The 27162-nt window shown below is 44.1% G+C and overlaps 1 protein-coding gene across 2 annotated transcripts in view; it reads right to left on the reverse strand.

Annotated features, from left to right (window-relative positions):
• The window catches only part of LOC146861713 (uncharacterized), a 540127-nt gene that overhangs the window by 353580 nt on the left and 159385 nt on the right, over positions 1–27162 (reverse strand). The window lies entirely within an intron of this gene.

Here is a 27162-nt window from a genome sequence, read left to right on the forward strand (position 1 = left end):
CGATGCTTGGGTGGCTGAGATAGCCCCACAAGCACCGAAACTGTGAAACTGCAACTAAGTTTCAGTTTCGTTTTCATTGTAATGATGACAGAGCGCCACGCGCACGATTGTCATTGCAATGAAAACCCGAACCAAACTTTGGGAGGTTGGGGAAGCCCTTCCCCCACCTCCCAAAGCAAAAAAAAGGGGAATCCCTCTGCTGTTTACAGCAGAGAGATTTTTTGATAGTGTGCTCATGAACACTTGAACTTGTGCTCATGGTGGAACCCATTCCGTAATGAGCATGGAAGGGGTTAAACCAAAAACGTAAAGATACACATATACATTTTACGAGTTTAGAACATAATAAATAAATCATTTAAAATTTAAATTTTTAAATTTAAAATGCTACCATAAATATAGAAGTTGGAATTTAGCAACTAATCATTCTTTAAAACAGTTTTACAGGTAATATGCTGATTCGAATCATGATATTCACAGAGGAAAAGACAAATAAGGCTGGTACAGTAGTTGGTTTCTAGTTTGGTAAATAAAGTACATATTAAATTCATGATAAAATTGGATATTTTTGTATTTTTCAAACTGCTGTACGACCAAAGGTTGTTCTGTGATAATAATTAAACCGTGTTTTAGGGCGACAGTTGCTTCGATTGCGGAAGTATAGGGTGGGGGGAGGTGGGGGGGATTTCGGGGGGGGCGTGGTCCTCAAGAACGTTTTCGAACCGGCTCCGTTCGAGCCACTGTTTCTAGTTGTGTTCAGCACCTCTACACCAACACACCATATTGCCAGTGACAGACAGCTTTTCACATCATGCGCGCCACACCTTTCCGCCCTGGCTGCAGAGCATTGCTCCCCTTTGGGCCGATGCTCCCTCTGCCTGTCTCGTTCATGCACCACTACTGACCCAGATGTCTATTAGCAGTAGATCCCTTCATGTTCTGTCTTGGAACGTGAACGGACTGCTAGATCGCATTAAATGCACAGCAGTCCTTAAGTATGCTCAGTGCCATGCGCCTGACATTCTTCTCCTTCAGGAGACACACCTCCTGGGAACCCACTGCCCTTTTTTAGCGAGGTATGGGTTCGACAGGGTCTGGCACTACGGATTTAAACAGGGCTCCCGGGGGGTGGTAATACTACTACGTAAGGGTCTCCCCTTCATCGTCGAGCGGGTAACGACGGACAACCAGGGCTACTGCGTGGCCGTGTCGGGGAGGCTTGAGGGACACACCCTGAACCTGGTATCTGCATACGTCCCGCCTGCGGCGCTTACTTCCACCCTTTATCACCTTACAGCCATAGTCTCTGCCTTGCCCCTGGGACAGATATTAATTGGGGGTCACTTTAATTTGGTCATGCAACTGTCTCTCGACGCGACCAGCGCGCCCTCTTCAGCACACCTAACCGCTGCCAAGAAACTGTTGGACTGGTCGGCGGCTCTTGGTCTGTGTGACGTCTGGAGGGTCTGAAACCCCCGAGGGACACAATACACCCATACCTCGGTGGCCCATCACACACACACTCGTATCGACTTATTCTTTCTACCCGCCACTGACTGTCAAATGGTCTCTGGTATCTCTATAAGACCCCGGGGAATCTCGGATCACTCGGCCATATCACTACGCTTGGGGGGAGCCTCAGTGGGGACGCGGACAGTTTGGAGACTGAACACGTGGTTTTTACAAGACAAAGAGGTCAAAGATGCTATTGAAGTATAACTGCGCCACTACTTCCTTATTAATCAGGGGTTGGTTCCTTCCCCGGGCTTGCTTTGGAAGGCCAGTAAGGCCACCGTGTGAGGCGTGGCGAGGGGCCTAGTACACGCAGACTCTGCTCGAGGCTTGGGCTACACGACTGGAACTGGCCCTTTCTGACACTACTTACCCCGAACCTGCTAGGGAACTGGCAGCGATTCGAGATGAAATCTCCCTCGACTCGGCCAGTGCGCTTTGGCCCGTGTTTTATGGCTGGGGCGATAAAAATGGGAAGCTGCTCCACAATTTGATCTCGTACCCCAGGGCAAGCAGGATCGTCCCTGAGATTCGGGACGCCAACGGAACCCTCCATCACACTTCTCGGGCCATCACACAGGCCTTTGCAAAGTACTATGCTCAGCTGTACTCCACCCCCCCCCCCCACCGAGGCTGCTCTTGTGGACCTGTTGGGACGGGCTGCGGTCCGACTTCCCTGCCTAACTAAGGCAGAAGTAACAGATCTCGATCTCCCTTCTGCCCCGGAAGAGATACGGGGAGCCATTTCCACGCTGAATTCGGTGAAGAGAGCTGGAAGGTTTCCCACAGGAGTATTATGCGGCCTACAGGGGCTTGTTGGTGCCCCAACTGGTTGAACTCTTTCAGCATGTTGCCGAAGTGGGCTCTTTCAAACCCCCCCCCCCCCCCCCCCGAGACCGATGTGGCCTCTATTGTTGTCATTCCGAAAACCCAGCCACCATCTGCCTCCTGTGCGGACTACCGTCTGATCTCTTTAATCAACACTGAAATAAAGATTTTGCCACAGCCCTGGCCCAGCGTCTTGGCACTCTCCTGCACAAGCTGGTCCATCCTGATCAGTGCGGCACCAGACATTGCATACGGCGCCTCCACCTCGCCTTGGCCCACCGTCACCATCTGACACCATACCTAGCACTTCTACTTATAGATTTTGAGAAGGCCTTTGATACGGTGGACTGGAGGTATTTGGAGGACGTCTTCATGACGATGGGCTTTGGACCCCATTTCCGGCATTTTGTTTGCGCCCTTTATTCTACTCCCACAGCCAGGGTCCTTACCAATCTCAGACACATTTCCAATCCGGAGAGGCACACGCCAGGGGTGCCCTCTCTCACCCCTCTAGTTCACGCTGGCGATGAAGTCCCTGGCCTGCCTCATACGCAGCGATCCCCGGATCCGGGGCTGGTCTTGGGACTCCCACCACGTGGACAAGATAGCCTTATATGCGGACGACGTCCTGATCTTCTGAGCAGATCCAGAGAATTCTGGGCCCGATGTTTGGAGGTGCTCCGGGCCTTCAAGGACGTCTCTGGCCTGTGGCTCAACCCGGCTAAATCTACCCTGATCCCTCTCCATCTTTCAAGGGCATGCTTTGACTGGCAATCAACTATCCCCATTAGGAGACAGTCGTTCAAGTACCTCGGATTTGGTTGGCTGTGCTCCCGGAGCTGGAGTGGGAGCTCAATAGTACCCCCCTGGTCACGAAGGCCAAACACGATCTTAAATGCTGGCAAACGCTACCACTAAACCCTCTTGGAAGAGGGGCACTTTTTAAAATGATGATCCTTCCTCGCTTTCTATATATTATTCAGAATACCACCTTTCACTTTCCGGGTAGTTGGTTCCGAGAGTTCAATGGGAAGATCACAAAGTTTCTATGGGCGGGTGGGAGGCCACGTATCGCCCTGGCTCGCTGCAGGATTCCGTCCTTTGACGGAGGTATGGGTACGACGAACCTCCGCCTCTATTATCTGGCCACCAGACTCCTCGTCATCTATGACTGGTTTACAGGGGGGTGGTCTGATCCGGCCTATCGGATCGAATTTAGAGACATGGACTTCCCAAACATCCAATCTTACCTGTACGGGGCCCCCATACCACAAGCGTTCCCACCAATCACTAGAGCGGTCCTGGTGGCCTGGAGCTCCGCCCTGCGACACACGCGATGGGACAAGCATCTCACTCAGCACACACCTCTATGGCAGGGCAGGTGGGTGCAGGAGACGGCGACCCTCACAGGATGCCGGCAGTGGGACCATGTCGGGATTTCTCTCCTTGGGGACGTGTGGGTGGGGGATCACATCAAGGCCTTCTCTGACCTGCAGCAGCGTTACACCCTTCACAACTCCCAATTCCTCAAATACCTGCAGCTTCGTCATGCCCTTGCTGCCCACGTCCCAACTGGCACATCTCTGCCCGAGTTTAGCCCGCTAGAAGCACAGGTTATGATGGGAGATCTGGGCAGAGTGGGGGTGTCTCGGATATACCGCTCCCTGGTAAACAATGGTCCGACCACTTTAGCCTCACTGCGGGCTCGCTGGGAGGGCTGGCTAGGCCCCTTGGAGGAGGCAGACTGGAGCAATGCCCTTATGGCTCCCAAGACCCTCCTGATCTCCTCTAAACTTCGTCTCGTGCAACTCTACTACCTGCACATGGCCTACCTTACTCCCGCACGCCTACACAGAGTGGGGCTGCACCCTTCCCCTGACTGCACACATTGTGGCCAAGCTCTGGCTGACTTTTATCATATGGTATAGATGTGTCCGGGCCTTGCCCGATTCTGGTCGGGGGTGGAAACTAAGTTCACACAGACCTTGGGCTGGCAGTTCCCCCTTTAACCTCTACAACTTCTTCTGGGCGTGTTTGATGGTTTAGACGGCTCCAGAGCTGATATATGTTTTCTAGGGACGGCAGTCGCTGTGGCCAAGTGAGATTTTGCGGTGGCCTGGGCTCAGGCTAACTCCCTTACCCTGAGAAAATGGCACCGAGGAGTGGACTGGTGTGCTGCCCAGGAAGAGCCCCTCTACGAGGCATGTGGCTGACCAGCGAAATTCCACAAGGTTTGGGGTAAATGGTTGAATCTGCTGTTTTGAACTCCTTCCTATGACTCTATCATGTAACAATGTACTGATTTCTTGCTTGTTTAGTCTTATCGAAAATGTGGCTTTCGCTGCTTGTTGGTGGCTCCTCCATGCTCTATCTTGTATGAGCTGTGCTGAAGACTTGTTTGTTTTTTCCAAATGATAATAAAAATTATCAAAAAATAAATAAATAAATAAACCGTAAAGAAATTATTATGAGCAAAGCACAGGTGTTAACCAGTGGAAATGTTAAAGTGCAAATACAGCAACATAAGTCCAGGAGGAGAATACATCCCTAAAGAAGAATGTTGTAGTATCAATTAACTACAGCTAAGGCTAAAATGCAATAAAAAGTGCTGGAGTGCAAGTGCAACAACCCCAGTAGTCTATTCCTGATGTTTGTATTTATAGGTTATAAGCCATCAGAATTCCAGACCCTTTCTCTTGCGAGTAAGGTTTACTGCAAATAGATATTTGTTTAAACTAAAAACGATTTTCTGGGTTTAAAATTCTCAATGCTTCAAGATGTTTCCTGAATCCCATATTCTGACATTTTGGTTCAATCCACTTTTTCCTAGAGGTAACATGCGTTGGGCAAAAGAATAACATGTGGGAGTCCTATTCAACTGCATTTTGGGAACACAGGGAGCAGAAACCGTCCCGGTCATATGTTTTGCTATGCCGTCCACTTCGATGTATTATGTTTTATCCTCAAAACATTGAAGCGAAACTTCATATATAGTGATGTGGCCATTGGGGGGTGTATTTCACCTAAGTATTCCTCAAAGGCAGGAAACGATTTGATGAATATAAACTGCGAAGTCAACCTTCCTATCTTTGGGGAACAATGTATGCTGTTTCCTATATGCATCCAGTATGTGCTTTTTAAAACAGATTTTGATAGTCGTGAAAGACTCAGGAGCATCCTAATATCTATTCAAGCCTAGTTTATAGAACCAGGTTCAAATATATCGGACCCAGGGAAGCAGAGTGCTTTGGTCAAGTTGCAATATCTCAAGTAACCCATCTTGGTAATTTTTAAGTTCCGGTGTAGAACATAAACGGACCGAGAACAACATCGGTCTTAGCGCGGCTTGATGTTCAATGCGCCTACTATTTGTATCAAATATAATGGGAATCATTGATGTGCATGTCGGTAATTTCAGCAGCATTCTCAAAAATGTATTTTCCTCCCTGGCAAGCACATTCTGACCTTCAACCCCCAAAGCTCTGCGTGATAAACGGACGCAGATTGTGCCCTATACTTATACATTTCTAGTGCTGGTGACACTGCCTTTGATGAACTACTCTGCTGTTTTTTTACTATTGCCATGGCAGATTGTATCAGGACTAGCTTAGATTTTTGAATGTGAGCTTTCCATGATAGCTTCGTGTCAAGTGTAATACCAAAATAATTAAAATTCGCCACATATTCCAATTTTTGTTTCTGTACAATAATGTTTTTCTTGAAGGATTTGTTTGGGTAAACAGCCATGTATTTAGTTTTGATTGAGTTTATTTCAAGGCCCTTTGACATACAAAAATCATAGAAGGCCTCTAGGAGGGCTTGCAAACCTTTGGGTGTTTGCGATATTAAGATTGCATCATCAGCAAAGAGTAATGCTGGAACTGGCAACCCTCCTAACTTTGGTGAGTCGTGTTTACAGCCCTTAAGGTATTGCACAACATTATTCACATATAAAGAAAACAGGGTTGGTGCCAACACACAACCCTCCCTTACCCCTCTGTTTATCGGTATTGCCTCCGTCAGTTCCCCCCAGGTCCCCATCTGACTTTTGCATAGTTAACCTTATATAACCTCACATGTGAGTCAAGAGGTCGTCCGGAACTCCCTGACTTTTTAGACCGTTCCATAACGATTTTCTAGGAATAAAATCAAAAGAAGCTTTCAGGTCTATAAAAAATATACACAAGTGTCCTCCCTTTAAAATAGTATATTTCCAGGCTATAAACAACAATCTAAAAACCTGATCTATTGTGCCAGTTTTTGTTCTAAATCCAGCTTGATATTGGGATAAGATGTTATATTCCTCCAAACAATTATTCAACTTTGCTAAAATTTGTTTTGCATAGACCATTTGTAGAGTGTCTATTAGACTTATTGGCCTATAATTGCGGAATCTTGACAGTTTCCTTTCTTGAAAATAGGTACTATTTCGGCCCCCTTCCAAGAATCGGGAATTAGTGCCCCTGTAGCCAAAGCGTTGCAAAGTAAGTTCACATACGGTACCCAAACAGATTTGTCATGCTTTAGGAGGTCCCCTGGAATTTTATCAGGCCCTGGTGCTTTTCCTCGCTTAATACTTTCTATTTCTGCCTCTGTAGCTTCTAGCGTAAAGAAAGGGATACTATTTGAGCTCTGCCAATCGATTTCCTGGAAGTTCATTTCCATAGAAAAAGTGCAATTTATAGCCGGATCTACAGCTTCAGAGTACAAGATTGAAAAGTGACTACTCCATGTACCTGGATCCAAATAGTGGTCTAGGCCATGGTTACCAGTTCTGTTCCCCCATGCTAGTGTATTCCAAAAACCAGCATGATTCTTCTTTTCTGCTGCTATAATTAGATCATTCCAAATCTTTCTTTGCTTGTGCTACTGTTTTCTTGTACTTTGCCCTTTTATCTCTTATTTTCTGTGTGTTGCTCGATCTGATTGCCTCTAATAGTTGGAGTTTTACTTCTCGACAAGTCTTGGTGAACCATGGACTATAAGAGTTATTCTTTTAATGCAATTGACCGCTCTTTCGTTTGGCAGTTTTTGCTCAAAAGTGGCTAACATTTTTCCTCCAAAGTGTGGTGAATCTGCGTGATTGGTATCTTACCTGGAGTGTTTTTTATATATGGAAGAAGAATGTCCGAAAAGATGTTATAGATCTCAGTCATAATTTCGTAATTGCCTACTATGGCTGGCCATTCTGCGGTTGTTACTAATGATAGGTTGTCATTTGTTCCCAATATTGGGATCCATCCTCATTTCCCAGTCTTAAACAAAGTGGGTAATGATCACTATCTTCTCTTAGCTCAACTTTTAAATCTGTTAAACTATTCCACATGTTAACACTGACCAATATATAATCAATTTTGCTCCTAGTAGTAGTGCCTCTTTTAAAAGTATATGCACTTGGGCTATTTGATGGTAGCCTATCGTTACAGGCCCTTAATCCTTGCCCCATCACAAATTGAGCTAGCTGAATAGGTGCAGTTGTGCAGTGTGCAGAAGCACCAACCTCTAATAGGATCCCTTGTGCCATGTTCTCTTCTTCCAAGATATTCTTGAGCCCACTATTGGCTCGAACTTGCAACTGAAATCCCCTCCTATAATTATAGATATATTGGGATCAGTAGAGCCCAATAGATTATCCAAATGCTCTATCTCTGGCGATTCAATACTGGATGCTCTCTGTCTATTATAAACATTGAGCAAGTAGACATCTGCTCTATCAGGGTTCTTTATTTTTAGGCCAATTTTTAAAGTCCACAGGAGACCGATTATATGGCAAGAAGAGCTTTATTAGTAGGTACAACAACAACCCCCAAGGCATCGAGATCCTTCTCCCTCAGCAACTGCTTGCTCTCTGTCCTCTAGATTCCACACTCCAGAATCCAGTGGAGATGGCAACCAGAGGCTGGGGTAGCTAAGATACTGTTGCTAAGAAACTAAGATACACTTGCCATGGTTGTCAAGATACAACACATCTTCCCTCTCAATAACTAAAACAAATAGGACAGAGAACCCCCCAAAAAATACAATGCATGTCATAATGCATAAAAAACTTGATGCACCAAATACAATACATGCACGTAATTCATAAAACAAATGTAAGATGCTCCCAGCCTATGTACACATGTAATCCTTCTGCCAAACAGGTTTGGATCTAACATGCACTACTTTCTTGCATTCCTGCATGATCGCAGGATTTGTGTGTGGCGATACAGAAGACTGCTTCTTAAACCATGCATTGCGCTCCAAATCATTGCACCTTGATATACTCTTCACATTCCATCTTTTCCCATCATCTAACCACACATTATTACCCCCAGCTTTTGTAACTTGCTTGGGTTTGGACCATTTTATTTTTTTTAAACATTTTTTATTGACATTTTGATTAAAAGAACAATGAAAGACCTTCCAGTATTTTTGACAGTACATACAAATTGACTCAGTAGGGTTTACATTAGTACAGTAGCCAGTGCATCGTAATATGTGGGGTCCATGCTAACCTTATCTCGCAGGCCATTGGCATACATTTCAGCTCGTACCCAGTCTGTTATTATGGTCCAATCAGTCACTTGTCTCCGACAAGGAGTCTATGAGTGGGGGAGTTTGGACCATTTTGATGAACTCATTCTTTGACTTCCACTGATACGTGTCCTTATCCAGTCACCAATTCTAATTTTGTATGCAGAACTCTATGATTTTATCATTATGTCTGTTAGTATATTTATCCTGACAACTTTGCACTCTGCGCAGCAAGTTAGCCCTACTTACACGAGTGAAACTTGAATTACACATCCAAGACGGTGTTACTTTGGTACCTGCAACAGGGCCTTTAAGAAGACTAAAAGGTGTTTCCTTTGTGGCCGTGTGAGGTGTGTTCCGATAGCTCCACAACATCTCCTTCACCGCGTTTTACATTCTTCCCCACACACATCGGCCAACTGTACACACTCCTTTAACACACGGTTGAATCTTTCCACAAGACAGTTTTCTCTGGGATTGTAAACTGCAGTGGTGAGATGTGTAACACCTACTCTGACCAAATATTTTTTAAACTCGCCGGCAACCAACTGCGGTCCATTGTCTGTTAAGATTGAACCAGGATACCCTTCCCTGCGAACACGTCTTCACAAAAGTTCATCACATTGGACGATTTGATGTCCTTCACAAAAGCAACTTCAGCCCATTTACAAAAATAATCCATCAGAACTATGGCATATTTGTTTTCAATGCCTCTAGCACTGAAAGGACCACAAATGTCAAGTGCAACCTTTTCGCACGGTTTATTAGGCATAATGGTGGACGATATAGAGGTTTCCTGTGACTTATGAGATTTATCACTGCACATACATGCCACACAGTTGCATGCACATCTATTTATCTTTTTATCCATGCCTGGACACCAAAAGTCGCACCTGGCTCTCCTCTTCATGCCAGACATGCCCCTGTGTCCCTCATGCAACAACTCCAAAAGCCTGGCGCGTAGTCCCAAAGGTACTACCAATTTGTCAATCCTCCTAATGATCTCATCCACAACGGATAATTCTGACCACACCATCCTGTAGTCAGCAAGTTCCCTTTTTACCAACACTTGTTGTCCCGTGTTGCATGTCAAACACGACTTAATTTGCGATATCACGGCATACTCCAGCACTGTCTGTTTCCACTCATCCTCACTCACAGCCACCTTACATGATTCCTCTACATTTGCCACTAGCCACTCCTCCTTATCCTTGTACACTCCTTCCTCTTGATATGCGAAAGGCAAACAGGATAGACAATCAGCATTAATGTTGTTGTGCCCAGGTACATATTTCAATTAAAAATCATATTCTTGCAAACGGTATAACCACTTCGCAATCCTCGGCGTAGCCTTTCCCGCACCCTTGGTGGTGAAAATGTCGATAAGAGGTCTGTGGTAAGGTCTAAGTTCGAATGCTGTTCCCCAATGTCTCCCTTAATTCCCTCAAACGCACTTTGACATACATCCGACCAAACAAATGGTGTACCGTTTTTCATTAGAAGTCTTAAATATTGCACCCTGTCCGCAAATTTCAAGTAATTCTTGGCAAGTCCTAAGAAGGAACGCAATTGCTCCTTGTCAGATGGTGCAGGGACTCCCTCAATTGCTTCTAGTAAATTCTTTTTGGGCCTGACTCCATCCTTGATAGTGTGTGCCCAAGATAATCTATTTGCTTAGCTCCAAATTTACATTTTTTAGCACACATGGTCAAACCAGATTCTTGCAGCCTTGTCAACACCACCTCATCATGCTTATTCATGTCATTGCCTCAAACTAAAATGTCATCTTGGAAAACTCTTACATTAGCAACATCCCTCAAAATGCTACTAATGAGCCTTTAAAAAACCACAGAGGCGGATGCCAGACCAAATGGCATGCGTAGGAATTGAAATGCTCCTTCAGGTGTAATAAATGAAGTCAAGTGTTTGGAATCAGAATGTATTTTCACCTGGTGGTATGTGTTGGATATATCAATAGAAGAAAAATAAATGGCATTCTTTATGCTAGCCATCGTCTCACTGATGAGCGGTAGGGGATGGCAATCTACCCAGATGTTACGGTTTAAATCCCAAAAGTCCACTCACATGCGCAATTTGGTGTTAGGTTTCTGTGCAAACACTATGGGACTAAGCCATTCTGAGGCTTCTATTGGTTCAATAACTTTGGCCACACACACTCTGTCCAATTCCTCTTGAAGTTGTGTGCGTTGAACAAATGAAACATTTCTGACTTTGTGTACTACAGGAATACATCCAGTCTTTAACACAATGCAGTGTTCAAACTTATTTAAACATCTTAATTTGTTACTAAATAATACACCTTACCATGTGTGTGTCTGTCTTTGTGAAGTAAATGACACATAAAGTCCTACAAAAACGATAATTTTGTGCCACAGTATCCTTCAGGTTCAACGTCAGGTGGTGACAACTCACATTTGCCTGCGGTTTCCCATGTTCTTTGGTCAATTATTGTGTAAGGGGAACATGAATCTGCCCACAATGACACATTTACCTTGTTCATTGATAGAGCACAGTTGGGTGGTCGATACCCCTCTGATATTTCATCCACACTATCACCACAAACTACCATAACCTGAATGTTGTTGTCTTATTCGCCCTCAGAATACTTTTCATCTTCATACCCCTTCACTAAATTTACAGAATGTTTCCAAGCCTCATTACTACCAGATCTACACATTCTGGGAAAATGTCCCAGTTTATTGCATGTGAAACAAGTGACTTTAGAATCAGGGCATCTTAGAGCTTCAGCAGTGTGTCTGAAACTTCCGCACCTATAACATGTGTGTCTGTTTTTGTTTGCGTGTGCTGTTTCTACTAATGGTTTAACTCGAATCGGAGATTTTACCTCATCAGCAAGTTTCTTAGTTTTATGATCCGCATTTACATTCATTCAATCAGTTTTGTCCCTTCCCTGGTCGTTGCTAAGCTCCTTAACATAACAAGATGTGTTCTCTACCCTTCTTGCAATTTCAATAGTTTTTTGCAAGGACGGATCCTTCAACTCAAGCAATCTTTCTTGAATCTTAACATTGTTAGTACGGTTGATGAACTGATCTCGAATTATTTCTTCATGCAAGTCTCTAAATTTGCATGTGGCAGTCAAAGGTCTTACAACTGCTATGTCCTGTTTTACACTTTCACCCACTAACTGTGTCCTAGAAAAAAACTTGTGTCTTTCCACAACTATACTGTTTTTTTTTACCGTATTGTCCTCTAACCCTTTTAAGGCTTCAAGGTACTCATCAATTATTACTTCATCAGAACTTGTTTAACCTACTTCACCTTCTTTCTCCTTCCTGGTTGGCAGAGGTGACACGTGCAGGTTTAGGTAGTGTTCTTAGCACTTTTCTGCCTTCAACACCTAAATTATGTTTGAGCAATGCAAGTTTTCAGGATGCTACAAAAGTTTCTCCCCCTATTGCTTCATGATCGGTTTCAAAAGATTCACGCCAATCCTCCCATACCATGGCTGGAATCCCTGGTCCTTGTAAAAAGTTAGGTGGTGCAAGCACAGATGTGGCATCCATAATGGAATACAAAAATATAAAGTGTTAATGTAAAAATACTGTGTAATACTAGATAGTAAACTATACACTGACACAAAAACACCTACCACCAGTAATGCAATTGACTCCACAGCTCTATCAAGGATTTGACAACACTCTACATTTAAAAGAACTAATGAGTCCCGATTGACTGAGTTCTCCCAGCTTGGCAGCACAAAAAATTTAAATAGAAGTCGTCACCGTAGACCACAAATCTTGCCAAGTTCCACCTTTACAAATCTTTCAGTTCCAGCTGGTCTGCGATTATATCCTTACGTTAGACTCACCTTCTTAGTACATACACATTCCCCAGCGTGTTGCGCTTTGCCACCAATTCGTTTAATTCACACAACAGCATGCAGACGTCTCTGTACTTCTTGCTAAAGGCCTGTCCGCGCTTACTGCTTAGCGCTGTTGCCGTCGCTCTAGTCGCAGTTACTCAGTTCCCTGGCATCAGATGCAGACGCGTCTACATGCTTCCTGTTGAACGCACTCCTGCGTCACAACAGAGGTCAGGCTAATTCAAGTCAGGCAAGTCTAATCGTCCCTTCGCCGATTCCTCACTGCATTCCTTTATGCACGGCACGGCACCCACCTCAGAGACCAAATTTCCAAGGTAACCAGTCGTCATGCAGTCAATGAGGATCAGGCTCCATCACATAGTCAACACGAGCTGTCGGGCGCACACCTCCTGCACCATTCAAATGTAAACGCTGTAGGCTCACAACCACAGTAACTGAGGTAGGCACGAGCTATTTAGCGCGCACCTCCGCACCCTCCAAGTGTCACATGAAGGCCTGAAATATCTTTCACTTGGCCTTACCTCCACAGAAAGACGTAGTTCTGGCCAACAGCAGATCGCAGACTCCTCCTTTCTCCACACAGTTTAGAGAGTGTCTTCACCAACAAAAATGGTTACCACACGCCCCAGGGGTTGTCCGCTTCATAGAAATATTATAGATTTAGTTTCCAATTTCTTCTTGCACGCAGGGCAGCACCATCAAAGGCATCCCATCCTTCTCGCCACTTTTAAAGTCCACAGGAGACCGATTATATGGCAAGAAGAGGTTTATTAGTAGGTACAACAACAACCGCCAAGGCATCGAGGTCCTTCTCCCTCAGAAACTGCTTGCTGTCTGTCCCCTGGATACCACACTCCTGAATCCAGTGGAGATGGTAATTAGTTGCTGGGGTAGCTAAGATACTGTTGCTAAGACACTAAGATGAACTTGCCAGTTGGCACTAAATGTTCTGTAACCATGTTATGCAGTGGTTTCAAAGCCAAGGTTTCTTGTAATAGGCATATATTGTATTGGTTCTTGAACTCCTGCCATTTGGGGTCTAGTAACTTTATTTTTAATCCTGCTATATTCCATGATATTAAATGCTTTATGTGCTGAGGTTCTTTTCCAGTATGTGATGAACTTGTCGGTATAACATCAGGTTCTATAGCTACAGGGCTAAGTTGGAGTATCTATTGAGATCTTATGCAGCGATTATCTCTTTCCCACTAAATTAATCAATCTTTCCGAATTTAGCTCAATCTCATGTCAATCAACTGGGTCGTATTCAACAAGACATAACCATATACTGTTGGTTTGAACAATTCCTCCTGTTCTCTAGCCAACATTCTCCATTCTAAGGAGTGATCCCTCACCATTTCCAATCAGCCTTTAGTGTATCTGTAGGGTTAGAAAATAGCTCAACCCCCCCATGAATTTAAACCACTTTTTGATTTAATTGAACTAGTGACATTAAATCCCTTAGAATAACCTTGTTTAAATTAGGTTCTGCCCTTATCCAAACCATAATCCAACCGAGCAGGGGGCGGAGGACTAACAGGTCACTAAGGTAATTAACACCCAGTTCCTCGTGTACACAAAAGGAGGAGTACTTTTGGGGACACATAGCAAGTGCCTTAAAACTGTGTTTTCTTCTATAATCTGGAGTTGTTTGACATCTGCATATTCCCAGATGCCACAACGGTATGAGACCTTAGAAATACAATGCCTGATAGACTTTCACCAAGGTCTTTATCAGTTTGCTTCCCTCTTGATGCAGAACTAAACATGGCTGCATTGGCCCTTGTGAACTCCTCTTTCTTCCTATTATTAAGCGTTTCCAACTTAAGTTTGAATCAAACAATAAGCCCAGATTTGGGAAGGCCTTTACCTTAGATAAGCTGAGGTTACTCACCCTAACAGTTTTACACCTAGTTGAACTGGGACCCACCACCATAGCGAAGGATTTAGAAAATTAACTTACAAGTCCAACTTGTCCAGAAAGGCCACAAATTAAATTAATAAGGTTTGTAAACCCATTGCGTTCCTTGCCATCAAAACAGTGTCAACTGCGTAAAACAGACCAGGCTGCAGGAGTATACCTATTTGAGGGCAATCTGCCTGAGTAGCCATCAAGGCCTGTTCCAGCCAGTTTTTATATAAGGTAAATAAGAACTGGGCAAGGATACACCCATGGCGAACTTCCCTAACAGTTTTAACGTGATGTCTTTAGTGTATCGCACCAACGCTGTCAAATTAGCATGGAGGTCCCATAGGAAATCAATCCACAACGAGAGAAAGATGCACCCAATTTATCGCTGTTCAAATGCTGAGGTCATGTCCTTGATAGCCAGATGGATAGATTTAGAAAGAGCCACTGTCCATTTGTTGATTAACATGTATAGATTCAAATACAGGTCGATGGGAGACTCGCCAGGTCTGAATCTGTATTGTAAATCAGAAATTATATTATTCTTGTCCTACCATGAGGACGATCTGTCCACCAGTATCCACCCCAGGACGTTTACTACTGAGTCAATCCGAGATAGGGGTCTATAACGTTGGAGAATCTCCTTATCTCCTTTTTTTAAAATTGGGACCATAACTGAAGTGGCCCACGACGAAGGGTACTGTTCTTCAAACTATTAGCTTGCATTAAATCTTCCAAAGCTATGCATCTGAGGGCTTTTTTTATGTTCAGACCTATAGATCCTACACCTATATGCTATACGATCAACATCTTTAGATGTGGCTTTCAGAGCTTGCTTTATGCCTTTTTGCTTGGTGCAGATGCTGCACGAGTGACTACTAGGAGATGAAGTAGGGCTGCCACTTTTTCTGAAATGCTTCCCAAACCAACTAAGATCTCCTGTTTGGTAGCTTGAATATCTAAACAGGTGGAGAAGTCCTGTGCACAACTTGAAAACAATGATTGTCTAAAGCGCTCGGGCTCTACCAGAGACAACATATTTGCCTGCCTTGATTGACTGGAAGCCATTGGCCCAGCTCCCCTAGTGTTCTTGTAACAAGGGGTCGCGACCAGTTCACTGATAGGGAGACAATGTTGTGGTCACTAAAAGAACTTTAAGGTGTTTCAGTAGTGGATGTATTTAGAAAAAGGGGGGCTGAAACAAAGATATAGTTTATTATTTAGGAACAACCCCTGCCAATAAAGGTTGGGTGAACATGGGATGACAGAGTTAACCAGCTCAACTAGAGAAAAACAAGATTATTATCCTTTAAGATAGCATTTAACTCTGTCCCCTCATTAGTGTGTTCCATATGAAGACCTTCTAAAATCTTAAACCATGAGGACTTATTTGATACCTCAAGGGGACTAAGTGTAAGTGTAAACTGAAATCTCCTGCCACAATTACGTTGGTCGGGCCTTCCATTTTCTCTACTAGTGAACTAATAAGGAAGCCCATTGTATGCAGATTGATCAACTCATGTGACCAGGTTTTAGCATTATAAAAATTTAACAAATGTAACGTTGTACAACCAATGAGGGTTATTTTTAATACCTGAGGTATATGTGACCTTGTGCAAATTTCATTACTCTTCCCATTAACAGCTAAAGAAATAAAGGTTACAAGGCCTCCTTTGGCCCTTCAAGCACCCAATTCAACTGCAGGGATAAAACAGGATTTGTAGCCTTCCAAGAAAAAACAATTAGTTGTCTCCCAGGTTTCTTGCAAACAAATAACATGATAGTTCTTAATAAAATAAAGCAATGATGTGTCCTTAAATTTGTAAACAAGACCAGCAATGTGCCAACTTAAGAAATTAAGAACGTAATGGTTACAGACAAGTTGATCAACAGGAAAGCATTCAGGGGAGAAAATACCAGGGTTTTGGTGAGATGCAGATTTGTCAAGTAAGTCGCATGTGTCCAAAGTGCTCCGAGGGGTGTATCTATTTGTGGTCATCAGCGCATGAAACGCAGGAGGTCTCCTTTGAGGAGCATCTCCTTGATGATTCACCAATTTCTAAGGTGCAGAACATACTACCTCAGGCCTGTAAAAGTAGCCTGGCGGAAGACACTGTATTAAAGAGGGTTTGCTGACTTTGGAAGAGCCGATGACGGTCAAAACACATGCTGCTTCGGTGGACCGATTAAAGTTTATCACAACACAGTCACCAGCAAGATTTAAGTTTCTTCTCCAAGGAAAAAATAAAAAAAAATGCAGGGTAACGGCACGCGTTTTAAAAGCATGCGGGGTAAAGTGTCATATTCCATATAAAGTGGATTCAGGAGGTAACTCAATAACGACCCTTGAATTCGAACTCAATGAATATTCTGAGTTAAGTTGTTAAGGTCTGTGTTTTAGAGACAAGGTACTTGAGGTGGGAGCATCCTATGATGTCACTATCTGGGAATTCCTAGAACAAGGCTCAGACCTTTTTAATATACCCCTGAGAATGCAGAATCTGTGTGCCATTCCTCATGTCTTCAAAGTGTCAAGAGGAGCATTCTGAACAAGAACAGGAACCAACACCCTGTCCTCAACAGGCTGCCCCTCCCCTTGCAGGGCACCTAACAGTCTTGTCCCCATCAAAATACTCGCAAGATGTCGCCGAAACATGGGTTATCCAGCTGAGCTTGGGTTGAGCAAGCTTGTTTAATACTCCTCTGATTGCCAGGATAGACTGTTCAATATTGCTGAGGCATTGGTCTAAAGTCTCAAAGAGACCCTTGTCAAGAGACTCTATTTTAGGATAAAGCGTATCCACAAAATCTTGAACCTTGTCACTAATAGAAGACTCAGAAGATTCCACCTTAAAACCAGCCTTTGCCTGCAGACTTAAAGAGGGATTAACCATAGGGGGCTGCCCACTCCCTTTTTTATCTTTTCTGAGACAGGGGTAAATGATCCACTACAGTCTCTGTCACACTCCCCTTTTGAAAGGAAGCAGCCTCGGCATATGGCCGATGTACAAGCGTTTGAACCTGCACTGTGTTAGCATTACCAGATGTAGCATCCTTCCTCATAGGTTCAGTGGTTACCGGAGGTACTGGGACATTAATAAATGACAGGCTGGTGCATCAGAATTATTACCAAATGGCGCAAGAGATTCATAGTCAGCCTGTCCTTGACGAGCCAATTCTTCCTCTTCATGAATGATCTCCTCATTGAGCACCCACAACGCTGAGGTTAAGAAGGAAAGGATACTAGACTTGCCCCGAGGGGGCTTAGACGAAACTGCGTTTTTCCATAGGGCAGTCCCCAGAAGTGTCTGCCTTGCATTTTCCCATCAGGAATAATGGAGTCCTTCACCAGTTAAGCAGAAAGAGGGAATTAGAGGGAGGACCGCTCTTTTCTGGGATCAGGCAGGCACAGACGAGCATGAGCTTGGCCCGCTCTTCGCCCGGGCGTGTCCAGCGCAGTTGGGAGCTGGCAAGGGCTAAATAGCGCGATGAAGGTGCAGCACCTCCTCCTTCCCTGTGGGCGCTTTGGTTCTCCTTGATGCCTCTGGGAATCATAGTCCCTCCTGTCGGCGGCAAAGCATATGTGATTTTCAGACTGCACAATATGTTTGTTAAAGTGACACTCTTTTATAGGCTCCACTTTTTGTCTGTGCTTATTCATAGTGTACACTTCTTAAATAGGGGGAAGCAGGTATTCTTAGGTAAGAGATATAATGCTTTGATTATACATTGTTTATGATTTTTTTAGACAACCTGATAATTTCATGCCAAATGATTCTTTTTAGAGTATCTATTTCTGCCTCCATGCAATCACAAAAAGAATTCATGGTTTTAATGTTATTAACAGTGCTTAACGTGGCTATGCCTAAATCAAGTCCGCTTTGGCAAAAAGGCATCGAAGATCTTAGATTTAGTTAAGATCTAATATTTTTATAAGCAATTTTTCTAAGCTAGATAGGATTTTTTTCACTGAACACTAATGAACCATATACTCTGACTGGTATTATAATTGGCGGTGCAAATGTATGCGTTGGGCAGTTGCCCAAACAGTTTTATGCCATTGCAAATGATCTCACTTCTCGTGGACAGATTGAAAATATGCGCCCTCCAAATTGGCTTGTTGTCAATTCTCATTGCTAAACATGGGTACGTTGTAACTAACTCAATGATAATATTGCCTGTGGACGATTTAAAATGAGCTTTTTAACATCCAAAATATATAATGCTTGTTCTTGAAGGGGTAACTTTCTGATTGCTATTTCCCACTTGCTTTAGAATATCTATTAAATAAGTGCACGATTTCTTTCAGTGCATCTCAATATATCCTCTACCTCAACTCTCTGACTCAGCTTAAATCTCATTATTATACTACTCTTTCCAATGCAGTACCCTATCTCCCACCCTATACCTCTCCCAATATAGCCTCTACCGCCTGAGGGGAGATAACCAAAAGACTGTATTTGTGTGTTTATATGTTGTAAGTACATGATGTACAGCAGTCACCAATAAAGTGTGTTAAAAAAAAAATATAGCCTCTATCGCCACTCTCCCATTCATCCCAAACCCCATACCACTACTATGATCCCCAAAATAACCCTGTCCAGACTCTTACCTCCTCTACCCCTCCTTGCATCATCTCATACCTCTTTTAGTATTCAGATCTCCCAAACAAGCCTTTCTAAACCCTTCCCTTTGACTTTTTTCCCCTTCATCTCCCCTTTACTCATCTCAAACCTCCTCCGACTGCTATGAACTCCCCCCAAAAAATTCTGGACCCTTCCTTCTTCTATCCCTCCACTATTCCTTTTTCAATCCAAATAACAAACTAACATGTCCACTGTTCAAATCAAATTAATTTCATATTTCCTTACATTAATTCACCACTAATCCTTTTTGGGTTCCAGAGTAGCCTGCTACTTGCCGAAAAGTGCTACACCACCTCATCAGGGGAGCAAGTGCTATATAGATGCAAACCCTTTCCTTTTCCATCCCTTTACTGTCCTCTTCAATCCAAATAACAAACTAACATGTCCACAGCTCAAATTAATTTCATACTTCCCTAGACTAATTCACCACTAATTCTGTTCTGGTTCCGGAGTAGCGTGCTACTCGCCGAAAAGTGCTTCAACACCTCATCAGGGATAGTAAATGCAAACCTTTTCCTCTTCTATCTCTCCACTATACTCTTCTCAATCCAAATAACAGACTAACATATCCACTACTCAAATTAATTTCATATTTCACTATAACAATTCAGCACAAATCTTTTTTGGGTTCTGGAGTAGTGTGCTACGTGCCAAAAAAACGCTCAAACGCTTCGTCAGGGGTAGTAAGTGATATATAAATGCAATTACAATACAATACATTCTTTATTTGTCTGCTCTGTTAAAACAGAATTACTGTAAGCAACCAAAAAATATAGCACGGCTTAAGTCATTGCATAAAGGCCTACTCAGATTTAGATGCAATAGATCCCAATACCTTTAAAAGAACAACTTCATATAGCACTTGCTACTGCAGTTTTTTTTTACTTCTCGGGCATAAAAAAACCCATATATTACTACTACCCTATTTAATGATGCTTAACTTAATAACAGCTTAAGTATGAAACATGGAGTTGGCCTTAAAGGGATTCGTATGTGTTATCTAACAGCTATATTTTTAGGTATTGAGAAATCTTGCCAGTTGCTGAAACTTAGCTACTATGGGTATTGCAAAACAAGTTCCACAGATTAGTTTTTAGGTCGAGCCTGGGCAGCGCATGTGTGCTGCAAGGAATTGGGTACTCGGGTATGGACTTAAACCTCTGCCTATTCTCCGCCCATCTTTTCAATTGGCTCCTGTTGCTGTTGTTTCTAAATAGTTGCTTCTGATTCGTTAACAGGCTTGTTAGTCCCTCCTTAGTAACGCCTTGTCAGCATTTGTAATCTCCCATCAGGACTGGACCTATTACCATGTCCTTACTGTTTAGCTTACATCAGCCCTTCTGAGAACTCTTTGCCATCTTTATGCCCTGATGGGACGCCAGCTTAAATAACAGCGGCTGCTTTTTTAAAATTAATTTGCAGCGCGCTATGTGCATTTTTACTTTTACAATGGGGCCACACGCAGCGCCCGATCATTTTCCTTTTTAACATTCTCCCTCCCCATCCTTTTTTCTTTGAGAATTATCTTATCTGTGATTGTGCACTCCGTGCACACATTTTTTTAAATTTAAATCACGTGCAGACCTCCAAAAATGCACCCTTTTAGATTAATAGCTCAGGCGCACAGTCAAAATTGGCACCTGCCCCTCCCTCTCCCGGGCGCCACGCTTTAGGTTTCAGCACGGTACCCGCTTTCACTTTAACACGGGCGCCCAGTCAACAATGGTGCCCGCAGCTCCTTCCCGTCACGCTGTAAACATTCAAACTATCAGCACAGCGCCCGTTCCACAACAGCCACGCTTTTTTTTACTTCTCGCCAACCACAATTACCACAGCTTTTTAAGTTGTACTTGGAGTTTCCTGTGTTGCAGGATAATAAAACCATCAATTGATTACTTTTCAATGCACGCTGGCAGAGTGGGAGAAATTCTTGAACATGGAACACAGGTAGCACTTCATGCCCTCACAACTCTAGACAGGTTGCTTATACGGGTACTGTTCTGAGATGTTTTCAGTCACCAGAGTGTTTATGAATTTCTATAAAGTGCCACATGCCAATAAGATTGCTTCACGAGACTAAGCACTGTCTGTATTACTTGAAACAAGCATTTGCAATGCAATAGGTCTCGTATTTATGCCAGTTTAAACTATTGGCACTGCCTAGGAGGAGGACTCGCCATCGCACACAAGAGCTCCCTTTGACTCTCCACCTCCAGCACGAGCGACTCCCTGTCCAACACAGAGCACCTCCACTTCCAGATCAAGACCAGCCCCAGAACCACGCTGCGTGGGACCCTCGTCTACAGACCCCCAGGGCCTCACGCCTCTTCCGCCGCCACCATTACCGACATCGTCGCACCTCAAGCTATTGTCTCCCTGGTCTACATTCTCATCAGAGACCTGAACTTCCACCTCGACAACTGCAACGACCCCGACTCCACCACCCTCCTTGACAACCTCGGACTGAAGCAGCTCGTCACCACCCCCACCCACAGAGCCGGATACATCTTCGACCCCATCTTCGCAGGAGGGACAAACATCCGCTTAAGCCACACCACGCAGCCCCTCTGGACTGATCACCACTGTGTACACTTCCCCCACAACACCACCACCGCACCCAAACCCGCCCCGCGCCCGCCACAAAGGAACTGGAGTAAGATCACAGAGGAACACCTCAACACCACCCTCCTCCACGACCGACGCCAACTCCGCAGCCAAAGAACTACACCGCTGGATCTCCAGGTGCGCAGACAAGCTTGCATCCCTCTGTCCCCCCGTCAAACAATGCCCCCTGAAGGCAGCCTGGTTCACTACCGACCTCCAAGAAGCCAGGCGCTCCTGCAGACGCCTCGAGAAACTCTGGAGGAACAGGAAAACCACTGAAGACCAGAACACGTACAGGAAAGCCATGATTGAATACCACCAGCGTATAAGAATCACAAAGCTGAGCTTTATCAAGAACAAGATCCACACCAACGCCAGTAACACAAAAGAACTCTTCAACATCATACAGTAGTTCACCAAACCCCCCACCGAAGCCACAGACATCACACCATTCCAGGACTTATGCAACAAGCTCAGCTCCTACATCCACCTAAAAATCAAGGCCCTCTACGACAACTTCAGCGAACAGACTCCGGACACCACCCTCATCTCCACCACCAACAACCAGCCCACCATCACCACCTGGAAACCTGCTACCACCGATGATATCGCCACGACCATGAAGAACACGCACTCAGGAGCCCCCACGGACCCCAGCCCGCCGCACATCTACCACTGGGCCTCCATAGCACCCGAACTAGGCCTGATCATTAACGCCTCCTTCGAATCCCGCATCTTCCCTGACAAGTGGAAGCGGGCAGAGGTCAAGCCCTTCCTCAAGAAACCCTCGGCTGACCAGATGGACCTGAAAAGCTACCGACCCATCTCTCTCCTGCCCTTCGCAGCCAAAGTCACCGAGAGATTCGTCAACGCCCAGCTGACCACCTTCATCGAAGAGAACGCCATCCTCGACTCCTTCCAGTTCGGTTTTCTCAGCAACCACAGCACCAAAACCGCCCTCCTCGCCACCACCGATGACATCCGCATGCTACTTGACCAGGGCCACACTGCGGCCCTCATCCTACTAGACCTCTCCGCAGCCTTCTACACCATCTCACACCACACTCTCGCAGCCAGACTCCATGACGCTGGTACACGAGGAACCACCCTCGGCAGGATCCGTTCCTTTCTCTCTGGCAGAACCCAAAGAAGCAGACTCCCTCCCTTTCTCGCCGAACCCACAGAGATCAACTGCGGAGTAACCCAAGGATCCTCTCTCAGCCCCATGCTCTTCAACATCTACATGGCCCCCCTCGCCGCCATCGTCAGACAGCATGGGCTAAGCATAGTATCCTACGCCAACAAGACCCAGCTCATCCTCTCCCTCACGAAGAACCTCAAAGACACAAGACTCTGCTTCCAGGAAGGAATGAAGGACGTCGCAGCCTGGATGAACAACAGCTGCCTGAAGCTCAACTCGGAGAAGACAGAGGTCCTCGTCCCCGGACCCTCCTCCACTGCCTGGGACAACACCTGGTGGCCTTTTGCCCACTGAAACCCGCCCACCCCATCAGACCACGCCCATCATCCTAGACTCCTCCCTCACCATGACCCGCCAGATCAACGCAGTCACCTCCACCTTCTTCAACTCCCTCTGCATTCTCTGCAAGACCTTCAAGTGGATCCCCCGAATGCAGAAAGACCGTCATCCACGCACTCATAACCAGCAGACTGGATTCTGGCAACACCCTCTATGCCGGAATCAACAGAACCCTGCTACATAAGCTCCAAACCATCCAGAACACCGCAGCCAGACTTGTCCTCGGCACCCCACGACACGAGCACATGACCCAGCACCTACGAGACCTCCACTGGCTCCGCACATCTTCAGGAAGAGCCTCAAGACCTGGCTCTTCGACTGATCTGGAGATGCACCCCCCCCCCCCCCCCCCAGCACCTTGAGACCATCACAGGTGAGTAACGCGCTCTATAAATCCCTGATTGATTGAATGACAATGCCTTTTATTTATGTTTTAGAAAAAGAAACATAAATAGAAGGCATTGTCATTTACAATGCCAATTGGTCAAATTTGTGTAAATGTGAGACCTATTGCATTGCAAAGGCTTGTCATCTCTAGTTGTTTAGTGAAAGGAGACGTTGGATGTAAAAAGCCTACTCTCTAAAAGACCATTGAATGCATCATCTATTACTGCATTTAAGGAACAGCCAGTGACAAGTGTTAACACGATCCCTTTTGAACTGAATAACATGTGCTGTAATGCAAGGAAGAGTAGGCCCTATTCTCCCCAGTTGGATACCACAAGACATAGGATGAAGAAGGCCCCAGTATCACTGCATCAGCACTCCTACTGATAGTTAAGCTACTGCACACCATAAATAATTTCACACTGTAAAATTTGTTTCTTTTTGCAGCATAATTTAGTCAACCATGTCACCTAATTTCTGTGGCCCTGGCTATGAGGAAAAACTGACTGCAGCAGCAAGCTGCCTTCTATGCACCAACTCACAATGACAATGACAACATACATTTTAAGACAGGCTGAGACTCACAGAAATCTTCAAGTCGGTGCAGTCTACCCTTTGATAACCTGAAATTCACCTGCTCCTATTCTAAGGTACACTGAAGGGCTGAGTAGTCATTTAATACAGTTGATGCCCTTAAACCCATTCATCTCCTTCTTTAGCTCTGAAGCTGGGAGTCTGAATTTCCACTCGGTTTCTCTCTAGTTGGCATAGATATGCTGCGAAGAGGAGTTGGGGTGGTTACTGTTTCACAAATTGAAAAAGTATGAGTAAACTGTAGGATATCTTGAAAGAGGCAGTCAATGTTGATATTATTGTTCTTCATGTCAATAGCTGTGTTCTATACTTATTGAGACAGTTCAACCGTGACTTGATGGGAAATGAGCTTTGGGTGCCTGGTGGCTGTGGTCATAATTCACCATCTTTCAGGAGTGCTTCTGTAACTGTGCAGCAATGATGCAGGAATAGGTGAATTGGTTGTAAGTAGTAGTAGTAAAACATGTTTATTTAGACCTTATACTATTAAACTATGAAACATCATTCATTACATTAAGCAATACAAAATGAAAATCATTTAAAATCGCATAAAATCGAACGGTCACCCAAGCCATTCAGAACTTTCCCACTGCACAAGTTACACCTAAAAAAATGAACATCATATAATAATCTTATGGTGTCCATGCTAACCGTTATCCCATATTTGATCAGCACTGATTTAAAATGTTTTGACCTTTTTGTCATAAAATATAAATAATCCATTAACACGTACGGTGGAGTGGCATACCTCTGCCCACGACCACAGATGTTAATATTCAAAAGGGCTTTCACATCCTCTCTGTACACATAGACTAGGTTTAGCCCTATTTGGAATTTCAATATTGTTCTTCACATCTGAGTGTTTGGCAACTTGAAAAGGTGAGGATACACCACTAAATTCTTCTCTCTCAAGTAGTGAGTGGAGCTCTTTAACATTAGCTAACGCAAATCTTTTGCCCTACATTCCACACCGGTTTTTGTCTTGTAATTCCCTTTTGGATAAAAAGAGAGGGACTTCAATGTTAAAATTATTTATGTTAAAATATCTGGCAAACTTCTGAAGGTCATCCCTTAAACTTCTAGCTCAGCATAGATTACTCTGACATATTTCCTTTGTGCAAAAGGGAAACACTTCTGTTTCGTAAGTGGCCAATTGTTTATGCCAAAACCGCACACCCTGCCTGGCCGAGATACAAATCGAAGAATTCAACCTGGTTTCAACTCTAACCACTTGCAACATATCACCTGGGGAAGCCTAAAAGAGTTTTGAGACATTTACCTTCTAACTTTTCCCACTCATTCTCAGGCTTAAAATTTCTGCCCCATTGAGGATCTATGGAGTGACTGTCACTCTTAACACAGTAACTACTCTGCCATGCCAGGGCTCGAGTTTTGGTCATATCTAGGTGCAGCTTCTAATTCAGATTATTATTAAAAGTCATGCCAATGTATTTATAGGAGAGGGTTTCTTCCACAATCATTTTACCAACTGACCAAATAAAAAACAATTAACCTTTTTTCATATTGTCAGAATTGTTATTTTTTTCATTTTATTTTAATTGTTAAATTATTCTTCTCACCGTATTTGTTAAAAGCAAGTAGTTTCCTTTGCAGCCCCACTTGAGTTAAATTCAGAATAACCAAGTCATTATGTATAAACACGGTATGTCCCTCCTCCCATCTTTTGGGGCAAATGAGTGGGTACTCTCTAAAGTCGTGGGGAGGTCAACAAGATACAAAGTGAACAGGATGGAAGCTAGTACACAACCCTGACTTACCCATTCTTTATAGAAACTTTGCAGGATAATGTTCAGTGTCCATCTACCTCTACCTTCTCCCGGTTCCCATGGTGTAACACCCTTAGTAGCTTTCTAGGAATGTTCTTACTGCTTATTTTCACCAATAGGTTTGTACAGTTTGCAAAATCAGAGACAGAGCAGAAGTCAATGAAGCAACAACACAGGCTCCCTCGATGTTCCATTGCTTGCTGGCCCAGAGACTATAGCAATGGTCAGTCGTTGAATGTCCTTCTTGATCCAAATGTCAAAGATGGTTTAGATCTATTCAATCTTTCATATACTTGAGACTTAGTTTAGCTTATGTTTTTGAGCCAATGTCTAATAAACTAATTAGAAGAATGTTTAGTGTTAGCTGGATCATTTTTCTTCAGAAGCAACTGGACTATTGCACAGCAGGATCAGATGGCTGAACTATGTAGCTGACTGCTATGGGTCAGAAAGAACTATTTAAGGACCCAACTGCCTGCAGAAATACATCAAGGCTGAGCCTGGTTGACATATTTACGCAGAGGGCCGAATATAACCGAAGGGAGAGGAATTATAATAAACAGTCGGTCCTTGCCTATCAATTAACTCCACCCATGTTAGAGGGAGGATACTCTTACATAGCGGATATCCCAACGATACAGCACAAATAAATTTTGAGATTCCGCTTGAACTTGTTACCACTGATGTTAGGGATCCCGGAGAAAAGGTTTAAGACACGCAAGCTCCACAGACTGATCTTCACCTATTATTTTTTTGCGGGTTATATCAGAAGGAAAGAAAGGAATATATTGCTTTCCCTTTAGTCTGTTTTGGGGTAGGGACATTTTTGTGGGCATGTATGAAAAAAGGAAGCAGTTGGGCTCATAATTGGCTATGGTGCTTCTCGCAATGTACCTGTTATAATTTTAATATTAGATAAACTGTATTTTAACTTATATTTGAAGTGGTTGTGTGTGCATGTGTATCAGAAATTT

This window comes from Triturus cristatus, chromosome 3_1, assembly GCF_964204655.1.
Source record: "Triturus cristatus chromosome 3_1, aTriCri1.1, whole genome shotgun sequence".
NCBI classification, from domain to species: domain Eukaryota; kingdom Metazoa; phylum Chordata; class Amphibia; order Caudata; family Salamandridae; genus Triturus; species Triturus cristatus.